At 46.6% G+C, this 12,555-nt stretch overlaps 1 protein-coding gene across 16 annotated transcripts in view; it reads right to left on the bottom strand.

Moving 5' to 3' along the window:
* Window positions 1-12,555, bottom strand: part of BEGAIN (brain enriched guanylate kinase associated) — a 359,789-nt gene that overhangs the window by 262,013 nt on the left and 85,221 nt on the right. The window contains exon 1 of one of the 16 annotated variants that reach the window (XM_053284666.1): window positions 3,252-3,288. The exons of 14 other annotated variants lie outside the window; for them this stretch is intronic. The gene's annotated coding sequence lies outside the window, so the exon portion shown is untranslated. Of the gene's footprint in view, window positions 1-3,251; window positions 3,289-12,555 lie in introns of those variants that run through there. One more of the 16 variants, XM_053284655.1, reaches the window with a different exon arrangement.

The following is a 12,555-nucleotide window of genomic DNA, read 5'->3' as shown; positions in this document are numbered from 1 at the left end:
AGGGAGCGCATTCCACAATCTTGGGACAGCAGCTGAGAAGGTCCGTCTCTGTGTAGCCACCAAATGAGTTGGCGGTAACTGGAGACGGACCTCCTCAGATGACCTCAATGGGCGGTGGGGTTCATAATGAAGAAGACGCTCTCTTAGATACCCAGGGCCTAAGCCGTTTAGGCTTTGTAAGTTATAACTAGCACTTTGTATTTTATCTGGGAACCTATTGGCAGCCAGTGTAACTCCATCAGTAAAGGAGTAACATGGTCTCTCCGAGATGACCTAGAGACCAACCTGACTGCCGCATTCTGAACCAACTGAAGTTTCCGGACTACGTACAAAGGCAGCCCCACGTAGAGAGCATTACAAAAGTCAAGTCTGGAGGTCACCAACACATGTATCACTGTTTTGAGGTCATTAATCTCGATAAACGGGCGCAGCTGGCATATCAACCGAAGCTGATAGAAAGCACCCCTGGCCACTGCCTCAACCTGAGAAACCAGGGAGAGGTATGAATCCAGAAGTACTCCCAGACTGCGAACCTGTTCCTTTTGGGGAAGTGTGACCCCATCTAGAACAGGCAGATCAAAATCACCTCTATAGTTCTGACCCTGCACAATAAGTACCTCCGTCTTATCTGGATTCAGCTTCAGTTTATTCTCCCTCATCCAGCCCATTATTGCTTCCAGGCAGGCATTTAGGGAGGATATGCCAGCTCCTGAAGAAGTTGACATGGAGAAGTAGATCTGGGTGTCATCAGCATACTGGTAACACCCAGCTCCAAATCCCCTGATGATCTCTCCCAGCGGTTTCATGTAGATGTTAAAAAGCATTGGAGAAAGTACGGAGCCTTGAGGGACACCATACTTAAGCTTAGATTCTGAACAGCAACTGTCTCCAATTGACACCATCTGGAATCTATCCGAGAGGTAGGAGTGGAACCACTGTAAAACAGTGCCTCCCACCCCCTCAGACGTTCCAGAAGGATACTGTGGTCGATAGTATCGAAAGCTGCCGAGAGATCCAAAAGGACCAACAGAGTCACATTTCCTCTGTCAATCGCCAATTGGAGATCATCCATCAGGCCGACCAAAGCAGTCTCCTCCCCATAGCCTGCCCCCAAACCAGTTTGAAATGGGTCTAGATAATCAGTTTCCTCCAAGACCGCCTGGAGCTGAGAGTCAACCACCCTCTCAATTACCTTGCCCAGCCATGGGAGTTTGGAAACAGGCCTATAATTGCTCAACTCTGAGGGATCTAATGCAGACTTCTTTAGAAGAGGTCTAATGATTGCCTCCTTAAGACAAGGAGGCATCCTGCCCTCCCTCAGAGAAGCATTTATGATTTCCACCAGGCTGTTTAAAACAACCTCTCTGCTAGAGCAAACAAGCCATGTTGGACAAGGGTCAAGAGAACAAGTGGTAGGCCTCACCGCTCCAAGCAGCTTGTCCACATCCTCAGGAGTCACAAACTGAAATTGATCCAGTCGAATCACATAAGAGGAGTCGCTGGGCACCTCCAGCTCAGACATAAAATTAATTGTGGAGTCTTCATCTAGGTTGGCCCTAATCTGAGAGATTTTATCTGCAAAAAACTCTTTAAACACATCACAGCGGGTAACTGACGATTCCAAATTCTGGTTCAAGCGAGAGGGGCAGATACTAATCCCCTCACAACCCTGAACAACTCAGCTGGACAAAAGAACCGCCTCTTTGTCTCATGTATTGCCTGAGCATAGATCTTTAGATGTGCTCTATGTCACAATCTGTCAGATTCGAGTCGAGTCTTCCTCTACTTGTGCTCCAGTCACCTATCTTGCTGTTTCAGCCCCCCGTAGATCTTCCGTATACCAAGGGGCCAAATCTGAAGCGGGTCGGAGGGGACGCTTGGGAGCAATCGTGTCTACTGCCCTGGTGAGCAAGTTGTTCCAATTCGCAACCAGGGCATCAACAGGATCACCAGCAAAGCCAACATTAAATCCCTCCAAGGCTTCTTGGAATCTTAGTGGATCCAATAACCTCTTCGGGCAAACCATTCTAATGGGCCCCTCTCCCCTGCAGAGGTGGGAAGTGGTTGTAAATCCAATCTTAACCATATGGTGGTCCGTCCATGACAATGGGGAAATCACAGGAGTCCCCATCCACGGAACACCACCCTGATCAGAGTAAAATACCAAATCAAGCATGTGACGTGCAATATGCGTCGGTCCAGAGACCACTTGGGATATGCCCATAGTTGCCATGGCTACTATGAACTCCTGAGCTCCCCCGGACAGATTGGTCCCGAAATGAACATTGAAGTTCCCCAGCACCAAGAGTCTGGGAGACTCCAACGCGAGTTCCACAACCAAGTCCATGAGCTCAGTAAGGGATTCTACTGGGCAGCAGGGTGATCCGTACACCAACAGAAGTCCCAATCTATCCCTGGTCCCCAAACTCAAGTACACACATTCAATATGGTCCGATACCCTGACAGGGACCCTGGTAAGGGAGATGTTATCCTTATAGACCACAGCCACCCCACCTCCCTGCCCACGTCCCCTCACCTGCTCCTCTACAGAATATCCTAGAGCAAGAAGCTGGGACCAAACTGGACCACTAGCCTCCCCCAACCAAGTCTTGGTAATACATACCAGGTCAGCCCTTTCATCCATGATCAAATCATGGATGAGTTCAGATTTATTTTGGACCGACCTGGCATTACAGAGGAGCAGGGGAAAGCTATGTGGGTTGTTGGCAGTGCTCACTGAGGTCAAAGAGCTGGCAGGGCAGCCAGAAGGGGAGACAGCTATTAAATTTCTGACTACCCTTCCCCTGCAACGGCCCGCTGACCTGCCAATGTTACTTCTTCTATTCCCCACCACCACGATAGCTGCCCCATAGTCAATGAGGGCACCCCCATCTCCAGACAAACCCAAACACATTACAGCAACTTCAACCCAAGTCTAAAACAGCTTAAAACTAATTAAACAGAAAGCCTCTAGCCCTCACCCTCATTCTCCCCTGAAGTGGCTCCCCAAAAGGGGCAAGCCCCTTTGGTGTTGGCCCTTTGGTGGCAACCCCACCAGTGGTGGGCCCACCACCACCACCAGGAGCCTTCCTATAAAGCCCAAAACTGAGCAGGTAACCCGAGGAACAGCTGAGTCACACAGGGGCTGGTCCCAATCCTGCCCACACATGTTAACCTGAGGCTACAGCTCCATAGGAGAAGCAAAGGTAGGCAACAGCAGAAGGAACCCCAGCGCCCACCTAGTCTCTTACCCCAGGCAGCACTAGGTGGGAGATAGCTGGACTCTCCCTTCCCTCTCTACTGGGCTTCTAATACCCTGAGTCACAAGGAGCATTCCTATAAAGTTAAAAACTGAGCAGGTGACCCAAGGAACAGCTGAGTCACTCAGGGGCTGGTCCCAATCCTGCCCACACTTCCCGCAGATGTTAACCTGAGGCTACAGCCCCATAGAAGAAGCAAAGGCAGGCAGGCAAGCAACAGCAGAAGGAACCCCAGCGCCCACCTAGTCTCTCACTCCAGGCAGCACTGGGTGGGAGATAGCTGGACTCTCCCTTCCCTCTCTGCTGGGCTTCTGGGATGTGTTTCTGGGCAAAATACAAAGTGCTGGTAATTACCTTTAAAGCCCTAAACAGCTTAGGATCTGGTTACCTGCGAGAGTGCTTTCTTCTGCATGATTCCCACCACACATTAAGATAATCAAGAAAGGTCTTTCTCTGTATGTCATCATCCCAGCTGGCAGTGACTTGGGAGTGGGCCTTCTCTGTAGTCACTCCTGCACTGTGGAATGTGCTCCCTATAGACATTTGTGGCTTAACATCTTTACCAACCTTTAAAAGAGCCCTTAAGACACATTTTTTTAGCCTAGCTTTTAGTAATCTTCGAATGTTTTTAAATGGTTTTAAATTGCTATTTGTTTTATTTTGTCTTTATTGTGATTATTTTTGTGAACCACCTAGAACCTTTGGAGTCAGGCTGTATATAAATTAAACAAACAAACAACTGGAACATTTAAATTTTTGTTTGTGCATATTATACATGCACATAGACACACACACAATCTCTATGGGGTACTTGCTGGACTAAAAGTTTGCAGCAGAAAGGGTACACTTGTTGGAAAAGGTTGGGAATCCCTGACTTAGACCATCATCCAAGGTTCTTTCCAGGTGCCCTCACCATAACAATTTAGGGGTGGCAACTGAAGACAGGGCATTTTCTGTGGTTGCACTGTCTGGAATCCTTTCTCCAGAAATGCTCGATTAGTGCTTTGCTTCTATTATTTAGATGCCAGACAGACAATCTTATTCTTTCACATCTTTGTTTCTAATAACGTTATGATATTTGCTCCCTTACTACTGTTATTCTTGGCTTTGTTGTCAGTTTGTTGCCAAGATCACAAATCGTGGAAAGGCAGGGTAGAAATATTTTAAATAAATAAACATAATACTTGTAGCAGTATCCTAGGTTGGGCCTATGGGGCAAGCAGACCTCCTAGCCTGCCTGCCCGCCAGCTAACTTCTGGGAGCCCTGGTTTGAGACCCTGCTCATAAGATTTAGGAAAAGCTTGTTTCTAAGTATTAGGTGAACGATGTCAGGGTCACATAGCTGGCTTTCTGGAGTCTAAAAGGATCTTTGAATGCCATGCAAGTGAGTTATTCTCAGCCTGACTCAACTCAACTACCTGGCTCAACTACCGCAATGATGATTGTGGGTTTTTAGGGGTGTTAAAGGTTGAACATATTTCATTCTAAATCTTAAGTACAAGCCAACTGGAATCTTGGGCTATTGAGAAGTCTTGTCAAAGTGAGAATTCTTCTCTTGCCAGCCTTAGAAGAATTCCGTGGCTAATCTCTTGAGATGCAGTGCAAATTGTACACCAGCTCCTTCTCAGGTTTGAGGCATTTTGAAGAGAAGCACACACACCAATCTAGAGGGCTCAAAGCACAAACTGTTGACTTTTGAAACTGTTTCTTCAGTTCAAATGCATTAGATATGACTGAGCAATTAAGCAAATTAGATATTTAAGGCCAAGAAAAATCATTCCCCCACCCCTCAGAATCCATGGTTACCAGTAAAGTATGGTGCCAGTGGAGTGGAGCCAGCAAATGCAAAAAGTCCCCAGAAACAGCCAAGCCCTGTTAAATTCAAAAGCTTGGGCTCACCTCCCATGTTATTTTAATTCCAGATCCCATAACTTGAAAAGCAAAATGGATCAAGAATATTCAAAACATTCAGTGATAGGAACCTGGGAAAGGTTTTGAACTCTAATTTAAGAAATGCAGGGAGGAATAGAAGATCGTCATCACTCCCATACGCTGTGTGCTTGTACTTCCTTAAATTCTGCATTTCCCTTCCTCCTGGGTCAACTGCCTGCCTTTCTCCTGCACAGGCATGTTTGCAGGGTACCTACTTGCACATATTTTCAATCACAGCCAACCATGAGGTGTGGCGACACCCTGCTTCATATTGGAAGGGAAGCCTCTGCCATGAGAGCATGTACTGTCATGGGCCATGCTATTCTGTGGTGCCAGGTGAAGAAATAGCCCTCTCTAATTCTTCTGATATTGTTTGACAGTTAATGGTGAACAACCTGTTTTCTCTAATAGCGATTAGCAGCTTATTAGGCTAGTCCTGCTAAATGAGCAAAGAGGTGCCTTTTAAAGTGGTGATCCTCTTACATTAAGCAGGGGGAGAGCAACTGGCCCTGTCCAACCCCAGCACAGAACCAGAGACTCCCAGACTAAACCACAAAAGACAGTTTTGCAGTTTCACAGGTAGGTTCCAGACCTTAGCCAGACTACCAAAACAACCCCCCCCCCCGCGGTGGGGGGGAATCTCCACCAGAAAATCCCAAAAAACCTTTCCATTGGAAAACATGGGGAATGAGATCTTATAGACCAGGGTTCCCAGATGTTCAGTCCAGTGTTCCCTCTAACAGGGATTTCCAGATGTTGTTGACTACAGCTCCCAGCATCCCCAGCTGCAATAGCCTTTGCTTGGGGGTTACGGGAGTTGTAGTCAACAACATCTGGGAATCCCTGTTAGAGGAAACACTGGTTCGGTCCCCAGATGTTGGTGGACTTCAATGCCCATAATCTCTAGCCACAATGGCCAAAGGCCAAGGGTGAGAAACCCTGTCATAGAGCAAGGGAAATACTAGAATCCTAGTGAGAGAAGATGTTGATATGCTTGCAGACTGTTAGACCTCAGTGGGTGAAATGAAACTTCCATACCAAACCATGAAAGATGTGTGTGTGTGTGTGTGTGTGTGTGTGTGTGTGTGTGTGTGTGTAAGTTGTGCAATCGAGTCGTCGGCTCCTGGTGACCACAGAGCCATATGGTTTTCTTTGGTTGAATACAGGAGGGTTTTGTTGGTTGGTTGGTTGGTTGGTTTTTTAACATTTTAAAAACATTTTATATCCTGCTCTTCCTCCAAGGAGCCCAGAGCGGTGTACTACATACTTACGTTACTCCTCACAACAAACCTGTGAAGTAGGTTAGGCTGAGAGAGACGTGACTGGCCCAGAGTCACCCAGCAAGTATAATGGCTGAATGGGGATTTGAACTCGGGCCTCCCCGGTCCTAGTCCAGCACTCTAACCACTACCAGTGGTTTACCATTGTCATCTCGCGCACTGTATGAGATGATGCCTTTCAGCATCTTCCTATATCACTGTTGCCCAATATAGGTGTTTGTGTGTATATAAAGAGAGGGGTGTGTGGTTTACTATCCTATCTATCTATCTTTCTTTCTTTCTTTCTTTATTATTTTCCCGTGTAAACTGCTTTGAGAACTTTTGTTGAAAAGTGATATATAAATATTTGTAGCAGCAGCAGCAGTCTTTATCTAAAAACATACTCATACAGGTGAAACTCGGAAAATTAGAATATCGTGCAAAAGTCCATTAATTTCAGTAATGCAAATTAAAAGGTGAAGCTGATATATGAGACAGACGCATTACATGCAAAGCGAGATAAGTCAAGCCTTAATTTGTTATAATTGTGATGATCATGGCGTACAGCTCATGAAAACCCCAAATCCACAATCTCAGAAAATTAGAATATTACATGGAACCAAGAAGACAAGGCTTGAAGAATAGAACAATATCGGACCTCTGAAAAGTATAAGCATGCATATGTATTCAGTACTTGGTTTGGGCCCCTTTTGCAGCAATTACTGCTTCAATGCGGCGTGGCATGGATGCTATCAGCCTGTGGCACTGATGAGGTATTATGGAAGACCAGGATGCTTCATTAGCGGCCTTCAGCAATTCTGCATTGTTTGGTCTCATGTCTCTCATCCTTCTCTTGGCAATGCCCCATAGATTCTCTATGGGGTCAGGTCAGGCGAGTTTGCTGGCCAATCAAGCACAGTACACTGTATACTTTTCAGAGGTCCGATATTGTTCAATTCTTCAATCCTTGTCTTCTTGGTTCCATGTAATATTCTAATTTTCTGAGATTGTGGATTTGGGGTTTTCATGAGCTGTATGCCATGATCATCACAATTATAACAAATTAAGGCTTGACTTATCTCACTTTGCATGTTATGCGCCTGTCTCATATATCAGTTTCACCTTTTAATTTGCATTACTGAAATTAATGGACTTTTGCACGATATTCTAATTTTCTGAGTTTCACCTGTATGCTGTGCAAAGTTCTATGCAGATTGTCATGCAATGTACATGCAGTTGTGCAAGATCACTGTTGCTCAGGTGCAAAAATTGTAAAAATGGAGTTGCGTGACAGTGGGTTCATTACATATAGTGACCTCCTTGTCATGTAATTCCGTTTGTGCCATTTTTTGTGTTTGTACAACAGCATTCTTTAGCAACTGGGTGTACATTGCATTACAATGTGCATTGAGCTTTGTGCAATATGTAAGCCTGAGACTGTAACATGTGATCAATTAAGATTAATTGGTTTTTAAAAAAATATTTGATAAAAGGTATTCCTGGTTAGCTGGGCAACAAAATATTATTATTATTTTTAAAAAACCAAGTACTTCTGAAAACTGCCGGTGGCAAGTGCCATCTTCAAAGGGGCATTCTCTCCATTGGGGAGGGGGAACACCTCTCTTAAGGTGACGATTACTATGGCACATGGATGTGCCATAGAAAAGGGCAGTAGCCAGAATTGGAAACCCAGTTCCCAAGAAAAGGGCAGTAGCCAGACCAAGAAGCTGTTCTCATGAGCAGCCTAGAACAGGCTAGGGCAGCCTAGCCTGGGATAGGCTGCTTCTGTGGAGTGCTGGGATCCGTGTAGATCTCGGCATTCCCACCCAGCATAACCCCACTCCCAAACCTGGCTCCTAGCCGAGGTTAAGGGAGCAAGCACTCCCTTACCCCGGCTGCTGGGATTATACTGCCCAAACATAAAATGATTAAAACACATATAAAAAGTTAAAACAATTCAACAATTTAAAATCAATCATAAAATTAAAACAGACAATTTTAAAAACCTGGTTAAGCTTGGGTGAAAAGATGGGTTTTCAGATGTTTTTTAAAAAATTGTCAAAGATAGGGAGGATCGTATCTCAACAGGGAGCGCATTCCACAATCTCTGGGCAGTAACTGAGAAGGCCCGTCTCTGTGTAGCCACCAGGCGAGTTGGCGGTAACTGGAGACGGACCTCCTCAGAAGACGTCAATGGACGGTGTAGCTCATAGTGAAGAAGATGCTCTCTTACCCAGGGCCTAAGCTGTTTAGGGCTTATAACTAGCACTTTGTATTTTGCCTGCAAACCAATTATGTGTCTCCTTGGGCTCCATGGAGACCAAGGAAACACAGAAATGGGCGCCTAGAGCACCCGTCTGATGGGGAGATCCCCCAAGGCACTACACTCATCATGTGGTGCTTTGTGGGCTATCTGGAGGCTGGGAAAATGAGTCTTCGCCTCTGTTGATCTGTGCTGCCCAAAGATTGCTTCATATTTACAAGGGAATCAGCTAAAACAGAAATCAAAATGAATGGCTATACACATGAGGTTTTATTTTCTTCCTCTCCTTCTCTGCAGTGGCTTCTTAGCAGGATTTTGCAACCTCCAAGCACAGCAAGGAACCACATTTGTTTGCTTAGAGATTATGGAGGGTCTCGGAAGAGCAGCGTTGACCAGCACTATTGAATTTGTTAATACCGATGAAGCAACTTACAAGTTTCTAATAATGCCAAGGTGTTGCTTAAAAGATTAATCAAACTATAACATATTGAACTGGCCTGGCAGACTCATGAATAATTCCCTGTGACATACTGGGAGGTCTGGGTTTCATTTTCTCCCAAGGTTAGTTGGGGCTTGATGCATGGCAGGAATCACAAACTTCTGCTGATTATACTCCTGTCTTGTTTGCAGCAGCTCTTGCATTCTGAAGCCATGGCAGCATCCCAGTGGACTCTGATTCAATAGGCTTAATTACAAAGCTGAAAAATTGAGTTATGTGCATGGGTCAAATCGGAATGTACTTAATATCTATCCAAATGAGAATTTGGCTCAGTTTATCTGCAGGACTCTAAACTCCTGGGAAAATGAAAGTACAACCTGGATCAATAACGCTTTTAAGTGTAGAATTAGAACCAAGTTCAGATTAGGGGTGTGCACGGAACCGGCAATGGCCTATTCGATGATGGGGGTTGTTTACCTTAAGCACAGCACCGGCAGGGGAAGGTTGCTTACCTTAAGCATCTATCTGTTCCTTAAAGGTAAACACCCTGTCATTGAACAGGCCAAACCACCGGACCTTTGAACCACTTTGGAAGTCTGTAAAAGGGCCTCCGAACCGGTTCATGCACATCCCTAGTTCAGACAAGCAAGGTTTGATCATAGAGGGCTGCAAGTAGGGATATGCAAACCAATTTGAAATCAAACTGGTTTGGTTCAATGGTACGAATTCGAACCGAACCAACCATCAGGTTCAAGCTGCAGGTTCGAATTCAAACCAAACTTGGGGGGGTTCGATTCAAACCAGTTTGAACTAGTTCAAACCTCCAAAAGTGGGTGTGGTGGTAGCTGGCACCCATGGGTACCTACCACCCAACCCCCAAAGCAATCGGACACTTGTACATTTTTAAATGAATTTTTGAAATTTATTTATATTTTTTTCTCATAGGGTATAATGGGACTCGAACCAGCCCATTATTCCCTAATGTGGAGCACCCATGGGTGCCAACTACCACCCAAACCCCAAAGCAATCAGACACTCCTACTATATTTTTATAAATATTTGAAATATTTTAATTAATTTTCTCATAGGATATAATGTGCTCGAACCAGCCCATTATCCCCTATTGTGGAGCAATTTGACCAACTCCTTTCAAATAATTGTGGTAGCTTCCTTGCCCCCCTTGGGAACTACCACCCACCATACTCCGCTCTAGGCCACCCCTTTCCCCCCTGACGTAAAGTGATACATTTGCTGGAATCCTCATCACTCCCTATGAGGAATTAAAAAATACTTTAAAAATTCACCAATAATCGGAAGTGTGTCTGATTACCTTGGGGTTTGGTGGGTGGTAGGCACCCCTGGGTGCCTACCACCCACCCCACTTTTGTGCCCCTAGGTGCTCCACAATGCTGGAGGTGGCACCGGGGCTGGTCCCAGGGTTTCTAACCCTCTAGATTTAACCCTCTAGAGTGCAAGTTTGATTCTTGTGCTCACCCAGCTGAGAATAGGGATGTGCATGGAACCAGTTTGGCTAGTTTGGTTCAAATTCTGTCTGAATTCAAAACAATCCGGCCCAGTCCAGTTCTGGGTCTGGGTCCAGCCAAATCAGGTCTGGTCTGGTTCAGCCACTGAACCGGGCCAAAGTGGTTTGTGGGCTGTTTGGGGGTTATGCTTGTATAGGGGAATCTGGAGAGGATTCTCCTCTACAGGTAAAGAGGGGCATTCCCTATAGTGAGCCTGTGGGAGGGAGAGAGAAAGGGTGCTTACCTGCAGTGGCAGAGGCGGTGGAGACATTGGAGGTGCTGGGGAAAGCGGCGGAAGCTTCTCCAAACACCCCCCCCCCCCGCTGGCCTCCAGAAGGACAGCCTGGGCTGAAGATGCTCCAGGCTGTCTTTCAGGAGGCCAGTGGGGGGCTTGGAGTAGCCCCTGCTGCTGCCTTCCCCCCCCCGATGTCTCTACCACCTCCCCCACCTGCAGATAAGGTACAAAGTACCCTTTCTCCTGCCCCCCTGCTCTTACTATAGGAAATGCCCCTCTTTACTTGTAAAGGCCCCTTTACATATATATCCCCAAACCAGTTTGGACCAGTTCTTTTAGATCCAGAGCCCATCCGGTTTGAACTCCGGCACTCCCTTTTGGGGGGCTGGTCCGATTCAAACTTGGACCAGCCAAACCGGGGTGGTTCAAATCAAGCTAGCTCACACATCCCTAGCTGAGAAGTGCGGAGGCCTGGCTTGAACTTGAGCCACACAGGCTGACCAGCCCACATGGATGTCCAGCAGATGACTAGCCCGCAGTGGGAGAGAGTTCCCAAGTCTATTATGTGGGCAAAACTCCCCGAACACTCCAGAGAAGAAAAGAGGCTCCAGAGAAGAAAAGAAAAGAGGGGATGCAGCTTATGAGACTCGCTGTTTATTGGGGCAGGAGGTGCAATGGCTCGCAGCCGAGCCCGGTGGTTCTGGAGCGGCTAACCCGCTCGAGAACACCTGCTTTTTAGGCTCGTGAGTAGCCGCAGTGCGGCTTTGTGCCGCACCTACTCACGAGTAAACCCCCGACTGGGAGGCTTAAAAGCAGCCTCCCGGCTCGGGGGTTTCCCCAGTATGCCCTGCGCAGTCGCGCAGGGCATACTGGGACTTGTGGGGGCTGCGCAGCCCCCGCTCCACCCACCCCCTTCCGGCTCCGTCTAGGGGCCCGCCATCATGTGGGCAGCCGATTTGGCCACCCAGGGCTCCCTGCCCGCTCGTGAGCGGGGAGAGCAGGCTAAGCCTGCTCTCCCCGCTCACCAGTACAAACCGGGTCTCACTGATCGTGAGACCCAGTCTAGTGTATTTTGGGATGCAGGATGTGCGGGCCTTTTGGGGAGCAGGGTGCGGTGTTACATATTACATTCTTACATCACTTTGCAGTCCTTCAGGGGGGCAATACTAAAAGGAGAGAGAGAGAATAATTGGCCGTACTATATTCTGGCACTGTTTATGCACCCCACTTGCTCAAAGAATTGATGTTCTAGGCAACTGCCTAGGTCTGCCAAATGGACAGGCCGTCTCTGTACTATATAATTTGAACTGGCTATTTCACAACTTTTTGTTGTTGTTGAAAAGCAGCATGCAAATATTATTTTTAACCATAAAGTCTATTCTAGGGCTCATCTCAACCCTGCAAGATATTTGAAGCTTCGTTGTATATGTAAGAAGGATCCCTAGCTCCTATTTCCCCATGCCCAAACAACACGCTTTCTTTGCCCAACACCCTCCTTCCTATCTTTGCTGTCCATAGACCTCATCATTTTACATCTCTGAAGATCCGGACCAATCAGCTGAAAAGCATTGACTTGGGATTTCAAGGCAACTTCACTGAATTTGAATGATGATGATATTCATATCGTTCCACTGCAAATGATTT

Source organism: Hemicordylus capensis, chromosome 1 (genome assembly GCF_027244095.1).
Source record: "Hemicordylus capensis ecotype Gifberg chromosome 1, rHemCap1.1.pri, whole genome shotgun sequence".
In the NCBI taxonomy this organism is placed as follows: Eukaryota; Metazoa; Chordata; class Lepidosauria; order Squamata; family Cordylidae; genus Hemicordylus; species Hemicordylus capensis.
The sequence above is the reverse complement of the archived record's forward strand: the minus strand, read 5'-3'. Positions and strand labels throughout refer to the sequence as shown.